The sequence below is a fragment of the Amia ocellicauda genome, chromosome 3, assembly GCF_036373705.1.
Source record: "Amia ocellicauda isolate fAmiCal2 chromosome 3, fAmiCal2.hap1, whole genome shotgun sequence".
Lineage (NCBI taxonomy): Eukaryota > Metazoa > Chordata > Actinopteri > Amiiformes > Amiidae > Amia > Amia ocellicauda.
Genome location: NC_089852.1, coordinates 311,522 through 329,592, shown reverse-complemented (window position 1 = coordinate 329,592; position 18,071 = coordinate 311,522). Strand labels below are relative to the sequence as shown.

At 48.2% G+C, this 18,071-nt stretch overlaps 1 protein-coding gene across 1 annotated transcript in view; it reads right to left on the bottom strand.

Annotated features, from left to right (window-relative positions):
* cacna2d2a (calcium channel, voltage-dependent, alpha 2/delta subunit 2a) overlaps positions 1-18,071 on the bottom strand; it is a 247,107-nt gene that overhangs the window by 135,133 nt on the left and 93,903 nt on the right. The window lies entirely within an intron of this gene.

Below are 18,071 nucleotides of genomic sequence, written 5' to 3'. Positions count from 1 at the left end.
CTTAACCACCTTTTCTAATTTCTGCTTCCCCCTTTTCTCTCTCTTGTTTTTTTGCCTCCTTTCCATTCACCATCTAGTAGCTTCCCAAATGCCAATCACACAAACACCGATCCGCAGGTGTGTTGTCACAGAAATGCCATTTCCTTTGGCTGGGTTGTTTTGCTTTGCTCTGGTTGGGGATGCTCTCCAACCGCACCCGACACAAGTGACCTAAAAACATGAAAGCGTGGTTATATAACGGAGACACGACAGGGGATCTTGATTGTCTTCGCTTCTGGCTAAGTGTTTGCAGCCACAGTCACAGATCCCGCTGTTGTCTCACCCCCCCGCCCGGCCGATAACTAGTATTAACGGGTTTAAGCAACCTTGTCAAGCATGGCGCCACAGACTGTTAACACATTTGTACACTACTTTACAACGATTGATTTTCTGTCTGGATGCAAGAACAGGCCGATTCAATCTCTCCAGCACAATGGCAGCGGCTTTAATTGCTGCTGATCACGGACCAGGCAATTTAGGAGTAGTGAAGTGAAGTGAGCAAGAGGAACACGTGAGAAGACAAGTTCTCCCATGGCGCCGAGAACAGCCAGGCGGTGTTGACACAGTAACCAACATTAACCATATGGTAAACCATGCGTTTACCACAGCCATGCAGTTTAACCAGTGGAAAATCAATCCTAACCTCTAACTAGCCTAGACAAAAATGAAACCCTAAATTCAACACTTAATTTAATTTAAATGCAACGTTTTGCTAAATTACTCTAAAAAAACTCTCCCACACTTAAAATGAACCCCAGAGATGTTAGATGATTTCTGAATCGTGGAAATGTTGGTTTCAGACACAAATGGCAAATCCTTATCCTGACACCCCAATAATCTCCTGAACTGTGAAGAGACTCCACTGTAATCCATCATATTACACTTTTAGGTCTCCTGCCCCATTTTAAGGCCAACTTCATCCTCTGTTGTCGCGTTTGCAAAGATAAAACATTTGCCACACAATTCCCACATAATTACTGCAGCACAATACTGTGAGTCCAACTGCAGAGGCCCTGAGACCGGAGCAGGACTTACACATTAAAAACACATTAAAGTGGCAAACAGCAGTTTGAGCAGAGACAATAGCAGTGAATTACAGGGGATCCCTACGATAGGGTACTGACGACTGGGATTTAAGAGCCGCGATTCAAGAAGCCCCTTTAAGATGGCGAACACGGAAATATCAAGAGAGGGACGTATCTCTTCTCTGCGCGCCTCTGACAAACTGACAGAGAGCGTTAGTTCACAACCAGATCCTGTGTATGAAAAGCTTCAGCTGTATTTCGGGAGAAGAGTGAATCAGTCGTCGTCCTGTCTGTGCCTTGACCCTGTGGCCCTGCTGATTGACAGAGGGGTGCGTGGGGCCCAGGGAATCCACGAGGAACAGCAGTCAGAATCCCTATATGATGCTGAGCATGCCGTGCCTGGAAACCTTGCCTTTGTTTTAAGATCAGGACTTTTCACATTAGCGGAGAACGGCATATGATTTGGTATTTCATTGCTGAGCAGAGCCACTTGTGACTGAGGCCAGCTGCGTCAGACGGGGGGTCATATTTTATTAGTCAGCCATTCCTCTTCTCCTGTCGCTGCCTTTCATTTTTGCTTTATGTCCCTCGTCCTCTTTGAGGATAAAAGATGCATTTATCAATATTTGTAATAGTTTTTCCGACTCGCTGCTCTTACAAGCGATCAGTGTTTGTTGATGAATGTCAGCCTCGCTTTTCTTAAGCACCGCTTTGCCGCGCCACCAGATGTCAGGTCCTCTCCCTCGCAGTCCCCCCCATCACTCACGGCAAGGCTTTAGTGGCGTTATTTATTTACATCTCTCTCTCACCTGCGAGACGGAACGCCTCCGGGCCGCACAGCGCGCCTCTCCCTCGCCTAAACTCTCACACGATCGACACTGCGGCTTCTGCAGACAGGAAGCTTGGACGTCTTGCAGGGCTGTGCTCAGTGTGGCTCCCGCACCCTGATCAGATACAAACACACCACACCAGCCCTGTCCGTCTGGCACACGGGCTTATTTTGATAACTAAGAGGGATGATCAGATACGTAATTGACATCACAGGAAAAATGTCAACACCGGAGGAAGCCGATGGGGTTTAAAACTCGGAGGCGCTGGTGCGGCGCTCTTTTCTACCCGTCTCTCCACAGAGCCGGTACCAGGTCCCGCCCCTCACTCGGAAACACGAGCCACTGAACCGGCAACACAGCAATTAATCTTTAATAACTCCAAAGGTCAATCCCACGGGGCCGTAATTCACAGCCCGCTTCCGTATCACAGAGCCGCAAAACGATATTCGTGTTCAGATCAGCCGGGGCTAATTTCTAGCAGTTTTTTCTCTCTCTCTTCCTTCCTCCTTTTCTCTCTCTCCAGTCGAGCCATTATCTTCGATATTCTTTGGAACAAATTGATGGCTGTCATTGGGGCCGAGCAGCTATTTATTAAATTGCTTAATTGCTTGAAATTATGCCAATTAGCCGGGTTGGTAATATCTTTCAGAGATGCAATTTCAGAGCTGGGATCTCTCCGCAGCGAATCGCGGTCTCGCCGATGGGGGTGGCAGGGCTGGGAGTACTTCCTGGGAGCCAGGGGTCAGACCCATCATCGTGCGTCATCCTCAGTGCATTGGAGCGAGGGATCGTGCTTCCTGAAGACTGACAACCAGCCCTCACTACCACTGAAACACGCAGCAAGTGGGAAGACGTGAATTCAGCCGTATTATCAGTGTGCAAGCGAGAGCCTGCAGAGTCTTGTTCCCGTGTAGAATCTAATCTTCCTCTGTTTGTCTAAACACCGAGTCCTGCTATAGGTCCTGAGCTTCACAGATCATCACGATACATGGCTTTTGCTTTTTGTCGGAATATGATCAATAATTATAGATTTATAATTGATCAAAAACACCATTAGAAATGCAAAACTCCACTGAACATGAATATACCTGCTATTACACTACAGCAATAACCCTGTTCACGTTACACACTATTCCCGAAGCACACACGACTCCTGACCTACATTATACAGCACGGCTGCGATCAGCACTGATATCGGCCTGCATACGGCCACACAACAACACACATCCGGTCAAATATCACACCAAAGAACCGTCACCTGCAGACACAGTATCTCCAGATATTTTACATTGTTATTACCACGACTGCAATGATTGTTGTTACACTGAGCTTCAATTTTTTGCTACATAATTTCAGCTTAATGTACAAACTCTCCGTGTGAGAAGGGGGATGCAATCTTCCCTGTGGGAGACAGCGCACATCTTCACCGGAGGGATGGACAGTGATGGACAGTCAGGACGAGGCGTGTGGCGCTTGTGTGTGTGTGTGTGCATTGGAGGCGGGGGGGCAGGGAGGTTATTGATAATTATAATTGGATGACGAGACCAGGAGCTGAAGTCAGGGTTTTTAATTGAGCCAAGGGAAGGAACAGCAAAGAGCTGCAGGAGATTTATTGGGGATCAATTGCCTTCAACCGGAGAAATAAACCACAGGACGGATTAGTGCTCAGGGCATCAATCAGTCGGGGCCTTTGCGGCGAGCTGGAGCCCACAGCGGTGGAGCCAGAAGGGCAAAGAGGGGCAGTTTCACCCTAGGAGGTTTACCCAGGATTTGGGTGTTTTTACTATGGTTGTACCAGTTTTACAGTGGATTCCTACAGTTTAAAATGTGCTTTATTTACACTCCAGCATGAATAAACCCCGGTGTACCAAAATAAACGTGTCTGCGGTGCATCATGGCTTTCCTACGGTCTAGCTCAGTCAAGCACAGTGCAGGCGTGATGAACCCACAGGACAACACAATGAAAGCGACACAACCTCAGTAAAAGCATATAGAAAGTGAATAAATCCATCTGCAAACTTAACAGGGTAGAGAGGGCAAAAGCAGGCCGAGGGAATGTGCAGATACAGAGCACAGCCCCCCCGAGGTGAGGTGACACTGATGCACACTGGCCAGCACAGCTACACAGTGTCTCTTACTACACACACCGCCGTCAGCTGTTTCCCACGAGCCTAAACGCTCAGAATGTCACAGTTACAAACATTGTTACATATAATGATTGTAATATAATTTAATTACCCCACTTTCATACACGGCGCTATAAATACACTTCCTCTCACCGGCAGCTCCTTCCCACCCCCCCGCTCAGAACCGACTTCAAAACCAGATCTCGCCTCTTTTCAGCGTTCATTTCGGTCTGGATTCGCTCGCTCTCTGTCCTCAAACAAGTTATTTTGGGAGAAAGAAAAGAACTGCGATTTGGTCGAGGGGTTGGACAAGAATGATGGGCATCATATGCATCTGGAATAGCAGATTAAATGTGATTAATCAGGCCATGCTGACAATCACCCCACCTGGAGAACAGGTAGCTGTCAATCTCTAAAGTCCTATTGATATGGAAGACAGAAGAGCGTGTCTTCTCTGAGCTCTTCAGAGGAAAACATTTTTAAAAGTTGTGTGTACAAACAAGAGGATCAGCGCTAATCCGATGAGGCGAAATCAAAGACGGCTTTGAACCATCATTTCTGTGCTGTGCGAGCCCCCCACCCTCTCTCTCTCCTCCCTGTGTGGAGATGTTTTTCCGCCTCCTTGCTTCCTTTGAGGTTGAATAATTTGCTGCGTGCTCAAAGCCCCATACCGGAGACCCCCGCACACACGAAAAGCTGTTTCTTGGTGGTTCAAAGTACAAGATAACAATCCGAATCAGTCCTGCCTTTTTCTTTTCTTTCCTTTTCTTTCTTTCTTTTTCTTGACAAGTTCCAAAGGAAAGGGTTTAATCATTCAAAGTCACATTATGCATTGAGGAAGTGACTCAACACTACAGGCCTGTGTTCGGCAGTGGGAACCACTCTCCAACAACAATTATGTCGGCAGCGTCTGTCTTGTGATGCTGCAGAGATCGTGCGCTGTGTAGAAAATGGTTGTTCAGCTTTAGAAAGCAAACAAAAACACAAAAAAACCTGCCCCTGACAGAGTGTCACACTGTTTTATATGAAGCCCTTTGCTTGGCCTCCTGAACTACACAATCCAATATGCAAGGGTAACCTGCTCCCAGAAGTGTGTGTAGAGCAGGATTATCCAATTATCCAATTATAAGGATCACTAACCTCCGTGCCCTCTCCCCCCACCTCTAACACACACATGCACAACCAGCACATGCTGAGGGTTTATCAGGACTGTGCAAAATATAACTACATTCATCACATTAGACACTTGCACTATTAAACAATTACAAACGCAGGTACGTTTCCAAGCCAAGAGGAAACTGCTTGGGTTCTCCGCAACGCATCCGAAAAACCTTTTTGTAATCATCATATATCGGAAAGGCACGGACGGACTCCAAAACAATTCGAATCGAGCCGCCACCGAGTGCAGTTCTGTCGTTTCTATTAGCGGGCGGGTCAAAGTTTTGATTTAATCCCAAGCTAAATCTCGACACCAAAGAATGCAGAGTCAATAACCGTCCTAATTCCACCGGGGGAGAGACGGGCGGCTTTCCAGCCTCCTCTGTGGCCTTTTCCTGTGGACTTAGAACGGGATGTTGTTTAAGAGATTAAGAGAACAGAAGAAGAAGAAACTACAACTGCCAGCCCTGGGGAAAGTAAATTTAGGCCAGAATGGACTGCAAGTGTCCTGCTTAATCACTTCAGCCACTGGATGTCCTGAATTATTGATAGGATGCTGCCTCTCTCGGGCTGTAGCTCATCGCTGCGCTGTCACTGGGCCGGTCTCTCTCCTGAAACACAGGCTTTGTCTGCCAGGGCTGAGACTCGGAGCTGCTCAGGACACGACCAGGGTGTCTAAATCCCAATCGCACGAGGGCAAACGATGCCTTGTGAAGTGTACAGGTAGTTGATACTCTGTATCATCAGTCCTGTATCGGTTACATCCCTGGGGACGCCTTTCGGGAGAAGTTAATCAAAACCTCAAAGAGAAACCCATCTGAGGTCACTAGAATGAGGGAGGCACTGGGATAATTGCTCACAAACAGCTTGCCCTCTGAAATGAACAACACAGACACAGACCAAGAATCGGACACAGTGCGTGACAGAGTGATTTGGGGACAGACAGACAGACGGTCAGCGACACACATGCACACACACACACACGCTCTCCGGTTAAATTTTCATACCAATTAAGGGGTAAATGGCTTTCCATTCCCCTCTATTCTGATGCCCGCTATACCTGGTGTACAAACGGTTTCTCTGGCACCATTGTGTTTTTGTATACATGTCCTCTCAGGCCTGCGAAGGGGGCTGGGGTACGGGGCCCCTGCCGGCTCCACGCGGAGTCTATTCAGCATTCAGAGACGACTCCTTAAGAGAGTTTCAGAAATCTACTTTAAGCCCCCCATTCTCTCGCTCAGACCAGAGTGGGATTAAGGAGAATAAGAAAACCACTGAGTCAGAACCGGCAGACAATGACAGATGGAAAGACATTCGGGGCCAGAATCTCAAACACTTCTCTGCTCAGATGTTTACCTGCATTAAGAGCAAGTCTCCACGGCCGCCCACTCTCGGGTCTTAGGGAGCCGTGGGTCGAGTGTGTGTCCAGGGCCCTGGCTCAGTCGCCGGGGACGAGGAGATTGCAGGGGTGAAATCACAATGAGTGACCTGGACTGAAGGCTTAGTCAGAGCGATTGTTTTTAACCGATTCATGGGCACAGAGAGTGCAGGGAGTTTTCATGAACTATGACAGTCCAGCAGCAGCAGAAATCAGAACGGCAACGGACTGGGAAGAGAAACGCAAGTTCAGTCTGTCTCTTAATCCAGAGTGACTTCCAGAGAGCAGGGGGTGAACCATATATCATTCATTTCAATGCGTAGTCAGGGGCCGCAGCATCTGAGAAACTGGTCCTTTGCTCTAAACACTGAAACTCCTGCTCTCACAGACGCAGAGGAGACTAAAGACTACAACACCCAGATATCTGCATTCCTGACCCATTCACTCATATACATCTGTTTAAATGCCTTGTCCTCTGTAATATTAGGGGTTCAAACCATTTCTGAACCCCCCGGCTATCCCAGACCGCAAGAGAAACATCACTATACCTTTCAAATGGTATTTATTGTATTGCTGGCATGTGGAAACAGCAAAGCAGTTAGAAGCAAGATTTACGAGTGAATCGATCAGTCAATCCAACAAATCAATACAGAGCCGAGAGGAGCACAAACACGCAGAAAAAAGGAAAAGGAAGCGAGGATCACAATCAGGATTAAAGGTACGTCTGATCCGATCACAGCACGCTACCTGATTGCGCCTGTGCCTGTACTCCAGTTGAAGATGAGAGGAAAAGTGCAGGGAGACGAGCCCTGGGTCGGAGCGTGTGACACGGACGTCAACAACAACACAGTCTCCTGGCCTTTCCTGCTCCAGAAGGAACAGGCAGCCGTAGCAAAATCACTTCAGAGTGGTACGCTGTGATTAAATAAAAACATCCAGAATACGGCCGATGCTATTGCCATTCTGTAGAAGAATGAGCCCTCTAGCATATATAAAAATATATCAGGTAGTGTCTTTGTATTGTAGTAGATTGGGTTGATGTTTTAATTTAATCTCAGCATGAACAATTTAGTGGAAACTGTCTGAAACTATTTCTTTCTTTCTACCTACTAGTAAAGAGAGAGAGAATAAATGAACAGAAGCATTTGAATATTTAGCGTAAGGAAATCAGAAGGTCCATTCTAGGTCTTCATAAGGGGATAAATAATGAAATACAGACCCTTGTGTGTTTTGCGGTCGTGTTTGTGTTGTTGTTGTTTAACGTCTGTATTCATGGCTTTAGTGCCCGGACAAATAAACAACATCACAGGACCGGGCACGGGCTGTTTAAATTCATCGCTGCTCTCGCATTGCGTGCACAAACAGCCCCGCGCCACTCCAGTCCTGTGTTCCTGCGACAGCGCAGGGCTATTGTAGCCTGCGGAGATAATCTCTCTCTTTGTTTCCCTTAATCCCCTCCTATTGAAATGTTAACAGTCTCTCCTCTCTCTCTAAATGCTGTTTAGCCTCTCGTGGTTTAAGCGCCTCCTGCTTCCCTCCGGCACACAGACCGGACCGCCGGCCAATCCGGCAGGAGCTGACCTCGGAAAAGCGATCTAATTAATTAAAATGATAATCATTATAATAAACATATAGATAAATTCCCATCAGGGAGATTTGGGATTCCTCTCGAGCCCGTGGTTCGCCTGATGCTCAGAACACCAGCGGATCCCATTTGCACTGCGATGCCAAGACTGATGAAAGTACGAGCACAATCGTGTTAAATACACACACGGAAGGTGCAGATGAAACCGGCACTGGCATCTCCGCAGCCATCAGCAGTTTGAGTCACGTATACAATCAGCAGTGCAGAGAGGGTACCAGTTTGAAGATACGAGTGTTGGCCGACACCTTGCAGTGAACGCTTTGCGTGGCACTGATCTCACTGCGCGTGTCGTACTGTAGGGATGTGACGTTTGCCTCGCCTCCACAAGGACAGATAAATACACCCATATAAAAATAAAGGGAATCTGCAGTAAACTGGTACAACCAGGACCATCTTCCAGACCTCCGCAGGGCAACACACAGAGGTCATATCTTCAGCTCTCAACCCTTCACCTCTCAAACCCAACACCTCTCCCAAATCAAACCTCACCCCCCACGTCAGTTCCTAAGATCAAAACCTCAACCTGAAACTCAAACTTCAAGCCATAAGCAAATCCTGACCCTATTCCCCAAACACAGGCTGTACCCCACAACCCCAACCCCCCAACCCAAGTCCCAGGCTAAGCCTAAAGCCCAAGCCGTCTATGAAACCTCGCTCCGACTCCATCGCCAGCCCCGGCTCTGACCTGAACAGACAACAACCCTGTACAGGGATCTAATGCCTGGGGGGGACTTATCTGTCTTACAACAAACAACAAACTGAATGGATTTGTGAAATGTAATCTTTAAAACTTTAAAAAGGTGGGAGATTCCATCCCATAATTGGTTCTTTCATGGGCTCGATGGATTGGCAGTTACTATATGGCTCTGCACCTTCGCGTATTTCCGGACTCAATGTATGAGAGTTGCACTTCACTTCGAAGGGGATTCAAAAACCAAGAAGCATCAACAGAGGAAACAAATTCATGCATCTCCAGCCCCCAACACTAGCCCACCCTGCACTGGCTGCACACGGAAAGCAACCGTCTGTAAGCGTGCCGTTTCTCCGGGTCTCCCGTCTGATTGCTTTGAAGTTGTTGTCTTTGTTGCTGTTTGCCATGAACCGCAGGCCATGTCTCTAGTCTTATTAAAAGCAAACACAATGGAAGACATGCGATGTGGGCAGAACTAGAAACAACAGTGAAATCTGAATCAAGTCCAATATAGTCATGCTAATGTATGGGGAGAAACAGATCCACATACGGAAGACGAGGCGAGGACACAGCCTCACTCCGGCTCAGATGCCGACGGGAGCGGCGACTCATCCATGTCGGCGGTGTCCGCTGCGCCGTCCTGCACAGTCTGCCCGTCCTGCGGTCATGCACTGGCGTCTGAGGGACAGATGCCCATGTGACAGGACTCGGCCGTCACCGGGCCCAACCGGATTGCTGCAGTCTGTCTGCTGCCGGAACGGATCGCGAAAAATCCCCGGCACTGCAGTGCATTCCCGACATTAAGTCAAATTAAAAACATTAAGTCACAGGGGCCCTGCGAGGCACAGATATTCAAACGGTTCAGCATCAATAGGGGAAGGGCTGCTGGCTGCTAAAAGCACAATCTTCATGTTTCCTGACAGGGCGACAGTGGGGCTTCAATCCACTGTGCTGTGGGGCCTGCGACTACCTCTCCACTTCTCTCTCCATTTCTCTCCATCTCTCTCTCTCTCGCTCTCTTTCTCCAGCGATCACAGTGGCAATGAGCCCCATGCTGGTAAGTTCAGTCGGCAGCCTCTGTGTGGCAGAGTTAGAGAGAGAGACGGCAAGCGAGACTCTCCCCCTGAGATGATCTGATACGCGTACGTTTCCGGGCAAATTTATATTGCGTGAAAACGGATGTCTGCTTTTATTTTAAACAAAGACAGAAATAAAACAAAAAAGCACTTTGAAGATTCCTAACTTGCCATTGAATTTTACAAATTATAATTATCTGTATTTGTCATGTAGATGTAGCTATTTTTTCTATTCCTTCTAAGTTTGCCAAAGCAGATATATTGATGTTTTTGTTTAAAATGCTCTGCACTGACAGCGAGACTCGACTGGGACGGGTGTCCTTCTGCGCCGAGCAGAGCAATGATGTACGATTCACACGGGCCGGTGTGCTGTGGGAGTGCGAGTTGCTGATCTGTGTTACACAATCTCACACTGCGGATGTGAGTGCACCCCCTAGAACCTCCCGCTGAACTGAAGGAGGCTTTCACTCCTAATAAGGATCCAGCCCAGCCTGTGAGAAGATGCACCTCCGGCAGACACAGATGAACATCACACACATTGCTCATGAAAAAGATATAAAGTACAGTAGCTGTCTTTTCCGATTTCAGCGAGAGTGTGGGAGCTATAGGAACTCCCTGGAAAAGCAAATAAAATGAGGACGAGCCACTGTGCTCTCACAGGAACAGGAGAAGACAAATCTGGGAACAGGAGGACGCTCGATAAAGGGTTCATGTGGTTTACACTGGTAAAAGTGCAGTAAAGTGTGCTAAAACAATTAAATAGTTTTTAGGAAACAAAACCAAAGCTAAAATGCAAAAACAGGGTGTTGTTTTGATTGTGGTCACCATCTGTAAGGGTTCAGAGAGGTGACATCAGGGCCGAGACCCTGGACGGGACCGCAGTGACCAGAGTGGAGCCGGTGGAAACGCGGTGGACTCGTGTCTTCCAATCTGAAACGTGAACTGCAGACGGACCGCCGGCACAGTCACCGAGAGGCATCGAGGGATCCATGCGTTTTAATAGCCAATCCGTCCACACAAGCACTCCCCGGCTGCCTCTGTGCAGCACAAGAACGTTTATTACTATTTAACCTCGCAGTCCCCGCCGCAAAATCAGAAATAGGTTTATGAGCTTTAGGCAAAGAGAGGCATTGGGAGACTCATTCATCACGGCATCCCATCACAGGGAAGCCCTCCCCCTCCGCTCCCACCTCCCACAACGAGGTTATATTTGTTCAGGAACGAGGCTCGGGGCACCCGGAGTAATTACTCCACTCACACGTGGCACCGCTGCCCCCCGGGGCACAGCGCGGGCGATGCTTTATTTGAAGGGGCACGTTTTGTTGGATGCATTTATTACCCAATAAATGTGCTACCAGCGTAATCAAATCACCATTTTATTTAAATGAAATGCATGATATGGCGTTTGCAAATTAGTTTGCAAATTCATGTTAGTGTTGGAAACACAAAAATAAATAATTGGATCACTCCAAGTCATCGCTGAGACGCTTTCAGGTTTATTTAATTTGCATCTGGGCACCTGCGGTAGCTTTGCTGGTGGAATTTTTCTTTTTATTGTTATTTTTCTGCAGAGACAGGACTTTAGCCTTTATTGGGTAACTTTTTGATCTAATCGTTACATCAATTAACAATTGCCATTTAATTTACCAGTGGTTTTCTGGTGTGAAAACCTGTTTCACTGTCCCAGTCAATTACACCGGACGAGCCCTGCTCACCACACCTGCTGCTAAAGAACACACAACACCTCCTTCCTTGACCTCACTCCATCCTCCTCGCCGACCTTGAAATCTCCATCACTGGTTCTCCTCCTTCCTCAAGGACCGGACCTACTAAGTGACATGGCGAGGTTCTTCACCACACCTCAACCTCTGCTCACAGGCGTACCCCAAGGCTCTGTCCTGGGCCCACTCCTGTTCTCTCTCTACACTCGCTCCCTGGGCCCCCTCATCACATCCCATGGTTTCTCCAACCACTTCTACACAGATGATGCCAGATCTTCCTGTCTTTGCCCTGCTCTGACCCTTTGTCTGCCATCTCCTCATGGATGCACTCGCAACACCTCAAGCTCAACCTCTCCAAATCTGCTCTCCGCTTCTTTCCCTCCTCCTCCTCACCTTCTGCTGATCTCTCCATCTCAGTTCCCTTGGAAATGTTATTGATCATATTACTGCACTTTTGTAAAGCTAAAATACAATTTTGTATTGATTTGTATTCCTGCCCTTGTGTCAACCGTACGTCACCCTAGATAAGGATGTTTGCTAATAAATAAATAATAACAATAATAATGATGACTATATATTCATCCTTTTTAATGTATTCCGTTGCATATTACAGAGCAAATGAACTAAAAGGTCTTAAAAATAATGCATCTGCAAGACATTGCAATACACACTGTGTGTGTTTTAAACACAACACAGAACAGCAGCTCCACGACACTCTGTTGCCCCGTATGTTCACCCTGACCTGAACCCCGATCACCCGTGAACAGGTGCGTGCACCCCAGGCAGCGCACTCTCCCTAACCCATCAGACACTGAGCCTTGACACGCAGCTTGCACCGCATTAAACCGCAATATCCGTGTCAAGGGCACGATGAACGAAGCACTTGGTACCAACCATCACCGCTGGAGGCCACAACACCGTGACGCAGGGTCTCTCCTCGCGGCGCCCCGCGCTCGCTCACTCTTGGTTTCAGTGACCCGTGATCTTCTCGGGGACGGTGGTCTCCATTAATCAGCCAGTGTTAGCGGGGAATCTGCCTCCTGCTCTCGGACAAATATCGATCGGAAGGGCTTCAAAATCCCAGTACTTTTCCAGCCACTAACTCCTCTGTCAATACCGGCTGTTCGTCGTCTGTGTTTCCTCCTGTAAGCAGGGCTGTGTCTCAGACAGGGAGAGCGTCAGACTCTTCACATATCTTAAGAGCAAAACACCTGATCTGCTTAGGATATTATCTCTCCTCCGCAATAAAGCTGTCTCCCTTCTAGAAAACTATGTTTGAGTTGCGAGATATCAAATAAAGCACCTTAAACCGCACGGAAGACAAGAAAGGGAGGATGGGACAGTGTGGAGCTGCAGTCAGCAGTTAAACACAATACAGATACACAAATGGAGGAATAGTGATGGCAGAAAAGCATTCTCTCCGTCTTTATACCACACTTAGGTTTGCACTTATTTATTTATCAACACGCTGACTTTGAAGTGGGTCTGGAAAGCACAACATTAAGCTCCAGTCCTTTGTTTAGTTTTTCTGAGATGGTGAAACGGACCAGTTCTCTCCGGCTGATCAGGGCCAGGCAATGCAGTTGCTTTTACATGAAAGGCAAATAATACAGAACCCATTGAAAGTATTAATTATTTAATTGAAGTATTCAAACAATAATGGCTGTAATTACATCCATTATGCTGGGCTTAAAGTCGTAGGATGCCTTTTATATTCCTCATAATTACACTGCAATTTCTTCCCCCTTTCTTGGACTGGAGATAATCCACAGAGCAAAAAAAAAAAAAGAGAAGAAATCAAAGGGCGATGCAGGGAGGTAGTTAGGCAGCCAGCAGTGAGGTGTTTTTCCACAGAGCACCTTGCTATTAAGAGTAATTTGCCATTTTTCAAAAAAGCCTTCTCTTTCATTCTGCTCGGCTGCTACTGGGTTCAGTGGCGACCGTTCCGAGGGACCGCAGTGCATTCTGGGAGAACCTCCTCTCTCATTCTGCAGACAAGAAACCCCAGCCCGAGCTTTCACAGCTTCACTGGTCCCGAGCCCCGAAAACGAGACACATAGCAAACTGCCAGACTGGTCTGAACTCTGGGATCGCTGTGTGACGTACAGAGATGTATACATGTCACAATCCACGCCCTGCACGTGTCCGCTGACTGGCTGTGTTGCTTATGTTTGTTTCGTTGGGGGGGTGGGGTGACACAAAAAATTCTATGGCAGGAAACCTGGAGCTAAACAGTTAGTCGGAGGCTGAGGATCCAGACAGGCACACTCGGGTGGTGCCCGTTCACCACGACTCGGACCAGAAGGAAATACTTTGTGTTTTACTTTCTTTTGTTGTTTTTCTGTTTTCATTTCTCTAAGATGTGCAGCAACTTAAACTCACAAAGGAGGGGAAGGCAAGGTTTAAAAACAGATCCATCCCAATGGCATCCTCCTGTGGAGATGTCCAGGGAGCCCCCCCACCCCCCCCACCCCCCCCAGCACTGGAGCAGGTGCACCGAGTGCAGTTTTATCAGCAACATCTGCTAAAAACTGCTTTAATCTACCCTCTGAAACACGGCGAGGCGACACATAATGCCTCTCGTCAGCTGCATCAGTTCTGGCAGGGAGGGGGCAGCTCAGCCGGCCGGGGGGACTGCAGATCCCTGGCGCCACGCTAACCCACGCAGCGCACAGCCGGCTGTCGGGAGACGCCAGCACACCGTTGATCTTCGCCCAGATGACCGGAGCTCCTTCAACGCGTGGGCGCTGCAATGTGGGGGGTGCCCGGGACACACACACACATCGACACGGCCCGGGCAGAGTCGCCTCACCCTGGCACACGCGTGCCCCACCGCCAACGCACACGCCGCGCTGGCAGGTAGCCCATTGCTCTCGTCTCTCGTCAAGTGGAAGCAGTGGCTTACTCACTCGGATACCTCAATTAATTTACTTGTGTTGGGTTTCGGAAAATACTGCCTCGTTAAAAAAAAAAAAAAAAAAAAAATGCTAAAAATATTGCTCTCCATTTTGTAATTATTTACACTCACATTTAATAGGATTTTTCTGTTCATGCCGAAAGCGAGACACAGAAATAAACCACAGCTAAAGCTGGTTTAGAGTGATTTGTTTAGCGTGCGCTGACAGCAGACGGACAGACACGGCAGTTCCCCCCGCGTGGTTCTGCTCCAGTGATCACCGGCGTAGGGTTCACCGAAGGAACACCCGTCACAGCAGGTTTACTTCACCTCCCCAAGTCAAACTGCCAGGCCAGCCACGCACTACTATCCTGGGGGGTTCAGGCCGAGACCACCCGAGCTGAGACCACCCGAGCCGAGACCACCTGACCGAGCCCTGGCCTGACGCTTTGGGTTCTGTAGCTCTGTAATGGCTGACACACTCGGGCACAGCGTATCACAATGAGGTCACGCCCCTGAAAGACTGTAAATGACTTCTGCGACATTGTTCTGTCTCTCTCATTCGGGATGTTTGTGAAGAACCTCACATTTCACCCCCATTGTGTTGGATTAGTCTGCGTGTGAGAACAGGCAGCGTCTTGTTCTTTCATAAAAGATCTCATTATCAATCTTCCGTTCCACTAAACACTAACTCCTCACATTACACCTCACAGACCAAACTTCAGATCCTCAGAGCCCCGGTGTTCTGCCTGTACTTCTCTATGGATATGATCGCTAATTACTGATCTATAATCGATCAAAAACGCCAAACCTCCCTTTGACAACATCTTGTGCGCTGTTGGGTCAATAGCCAATCAGCACCGGACCCGTACAGTAGAGTCACAGCTAATCTGGAAAGACCCCCCCGAGGACCAGTCACATGCAGAGAGAAAGAGTTAATTTACTTTTCTCCCCCCACACACATTCTCTGACCTTTATTTCAATCCTCTCTCTGTTTCACTTTGCTGTAGATTTCAAAACAAATAATCAAATGGTTTCTGATTAAGCAAAAGGTCACGGAACGTGCGGTTGGGTTTTAGATTCCATTTGATTGATTTATTTCATTATTTCTGTGTAAGGAAATGGGGGGGGGGTGGAGGCAGCGAACTCTCCTGGAATTCCTGGAGTTTTGATTTCTTTGGGGGTTTTTTTTAGGTGGGGGGGGTTTCTAACCACTGGAATTGAAAGAACCAGTCCAGGGCTGATATTAATTGAATTAATTAATAATTATTGAAAACTACAAAACATGCAGAGTGCGACCGCCAGCACAGGAGTGCGTGGAACTCATTACACCAAACTGAAACCAAATACATAAATTAGAAGCCTTGGGCAAAAACCCTGAATTTTCCTGACATGTGTAGCTGAAAATCTGACAGAGAGGAGAGGGAGGACAGTGGGTGGGGGGAGAAGGAGAGAGAGAGACAAACAGAGAGTGAGGGAGAGAAAGGGAAAGAAGAGAGTGAGCGAGCAAGAGGGGGGGAGAGAGAGAGAGAGAGAGAGAGAGAAAGGGAATAGAGAGGGAGAGAGGCAGAGAGGAAGAGGAGAGAGACAAACTGAAGGAGAGAGAGGGAGGGAGGGAGAGAGAGAGAAAGGGAAAACAGAAAGCTGGCGGGCTCCTACTGTGAAATGATATTTCTGATGTAACCGCATCCTTGTAATGCATAATAATGATGTTACGAGTAACAGTCATACTGCAGGCGACCAGGAATATCCTGACAATCTCAACACTTCCTTTGGGTTTGAATTTGCTTACTGGAGTCCTGGGCTGAGGGATCTGGAGTGAGACGCACGGCTGGTATGAAGAGGAAGTTGGCTGTGAAGAGCAGACTTAGAAACACCAAACAATTAGAGTCTTTAAGTTGCCTGGCAGAAATATACCAAAATACCCTGACAATAACGTCCACAACTTCCCTAATGTGTGCAATTGTTACCGCAATTATATGTGCGTTAAGAGAATGAAGTGCGCCGCTTATCCCGGCACCGGGTCTGTGGTCTCACAGAGGTTATCAGGCATTAAGCATCATTATTATCCAATTAGCTTGTGACTTTCGGAGCCAGAGACGCGTAATGAATAGAAGGCGCTCAATTGATTATGATTTTCTCAGCATCCAGGCCTGCCTTCCACAAGCAGCTCGTTTACATCCATTATCGTAACGGCCGTGTCGGGAGTGTGTGAGCTATCAGGCCCTCGCCACGTCTGATCCGAACTGTCCAAACACACCATCGCCCCACTATTGCGCCGGCACGATTTCCAGAGAGAAGCCCCCCGCTCCACCAGCGAGCACCGCGGTGTCGATTCACCACACAACTGCTGTCGTCACCAGCGCATTCATAATCAATCGTGAAACGCGGCTCTCGTGGCAATGAGCTGCTCTCTTTAAAAGCACAAACAAGTTAATTACAAATGACTCTGGACCGGCCCCGTGAGAGAGAGAGAGAGTGCTTCTGTGAAAGCGGGGAAAATTGTCATCTTTGGTAGAGGATGTCAAAAAAACCCGAACGCAATCGCCTAAAAATCATTAGTAACCGGTGAAGAGTAACCGTGATGGAGAGCTGAGGGCCTATCAGCCCAAAGAACATGGGAAAAAAACTACGGGAGAAAACCTTAAATTGTGATTGAGAAGTTAAGTGCTTCTTATAACCCTGGAACGCGTGGGAGGAAAGCTGCTAAAAGGCTGAGCAAGGAAGGCAGTGTGAACTCCTTCCCTCTGCTCCAGGAATTTGCTTCACAAAGAGAAAACCCGAATGCAGAACAAGTCTTCCACTATCGTGTTGTTGCCGAAGTGACAGACGGGGAGGAAGAGGACGGAGCGAAGGCTGAGCGGCGTGTACAGAGGAGACGAGCCCGGCGGTTTACACGGCGCTGACAGCACTGACCGTCTCCACAGGGTCACGCTCACGACTTCCATTTGAGCTGGCGACAGACTTCGGGGAATGTCTGTCCAGTTAAGATCCCATTAGCGCTGTCTCTGGGCTCTCCCTCTCTCCCTCTCTCTTCCTTTCCCTCCCACGTTTTCTCCCTCGCTCCCTCCCTCTCTCTGTCCCTCTCCCATTCTCCCTCCCTCTCTCTCCCATTCTCTCCCACTCTCTCCCTCCTTTTTTGTCCCTCTCTCTGTCCCTCTAACATTCTCTCTCCCCCTCCCTCTCTCCATCACTCTCCCATTATCTCTCTCCCTTTTCCTCCCTCTCTCTCCCTCCCTCCGTCCATCCCTCTCCCATTCTCCCTCTCCCTCCCTCTCTCCTCAGCCTCTGCACGCACTTTTGGACAGTAGCGGGTGCATGCCAGGAACACCACAGACTCAACCCACAGTCCGCGCCAGCGCTGACGTCCCCATCGTCCCCGATCAGACAAGAGGTCCTCACTGCCAGGAATTTAATTTGTTACTATAATATGATAAACCGACTGAGAGAATTGCCCTTATTAACGATCCCCATTGGGGTACAATC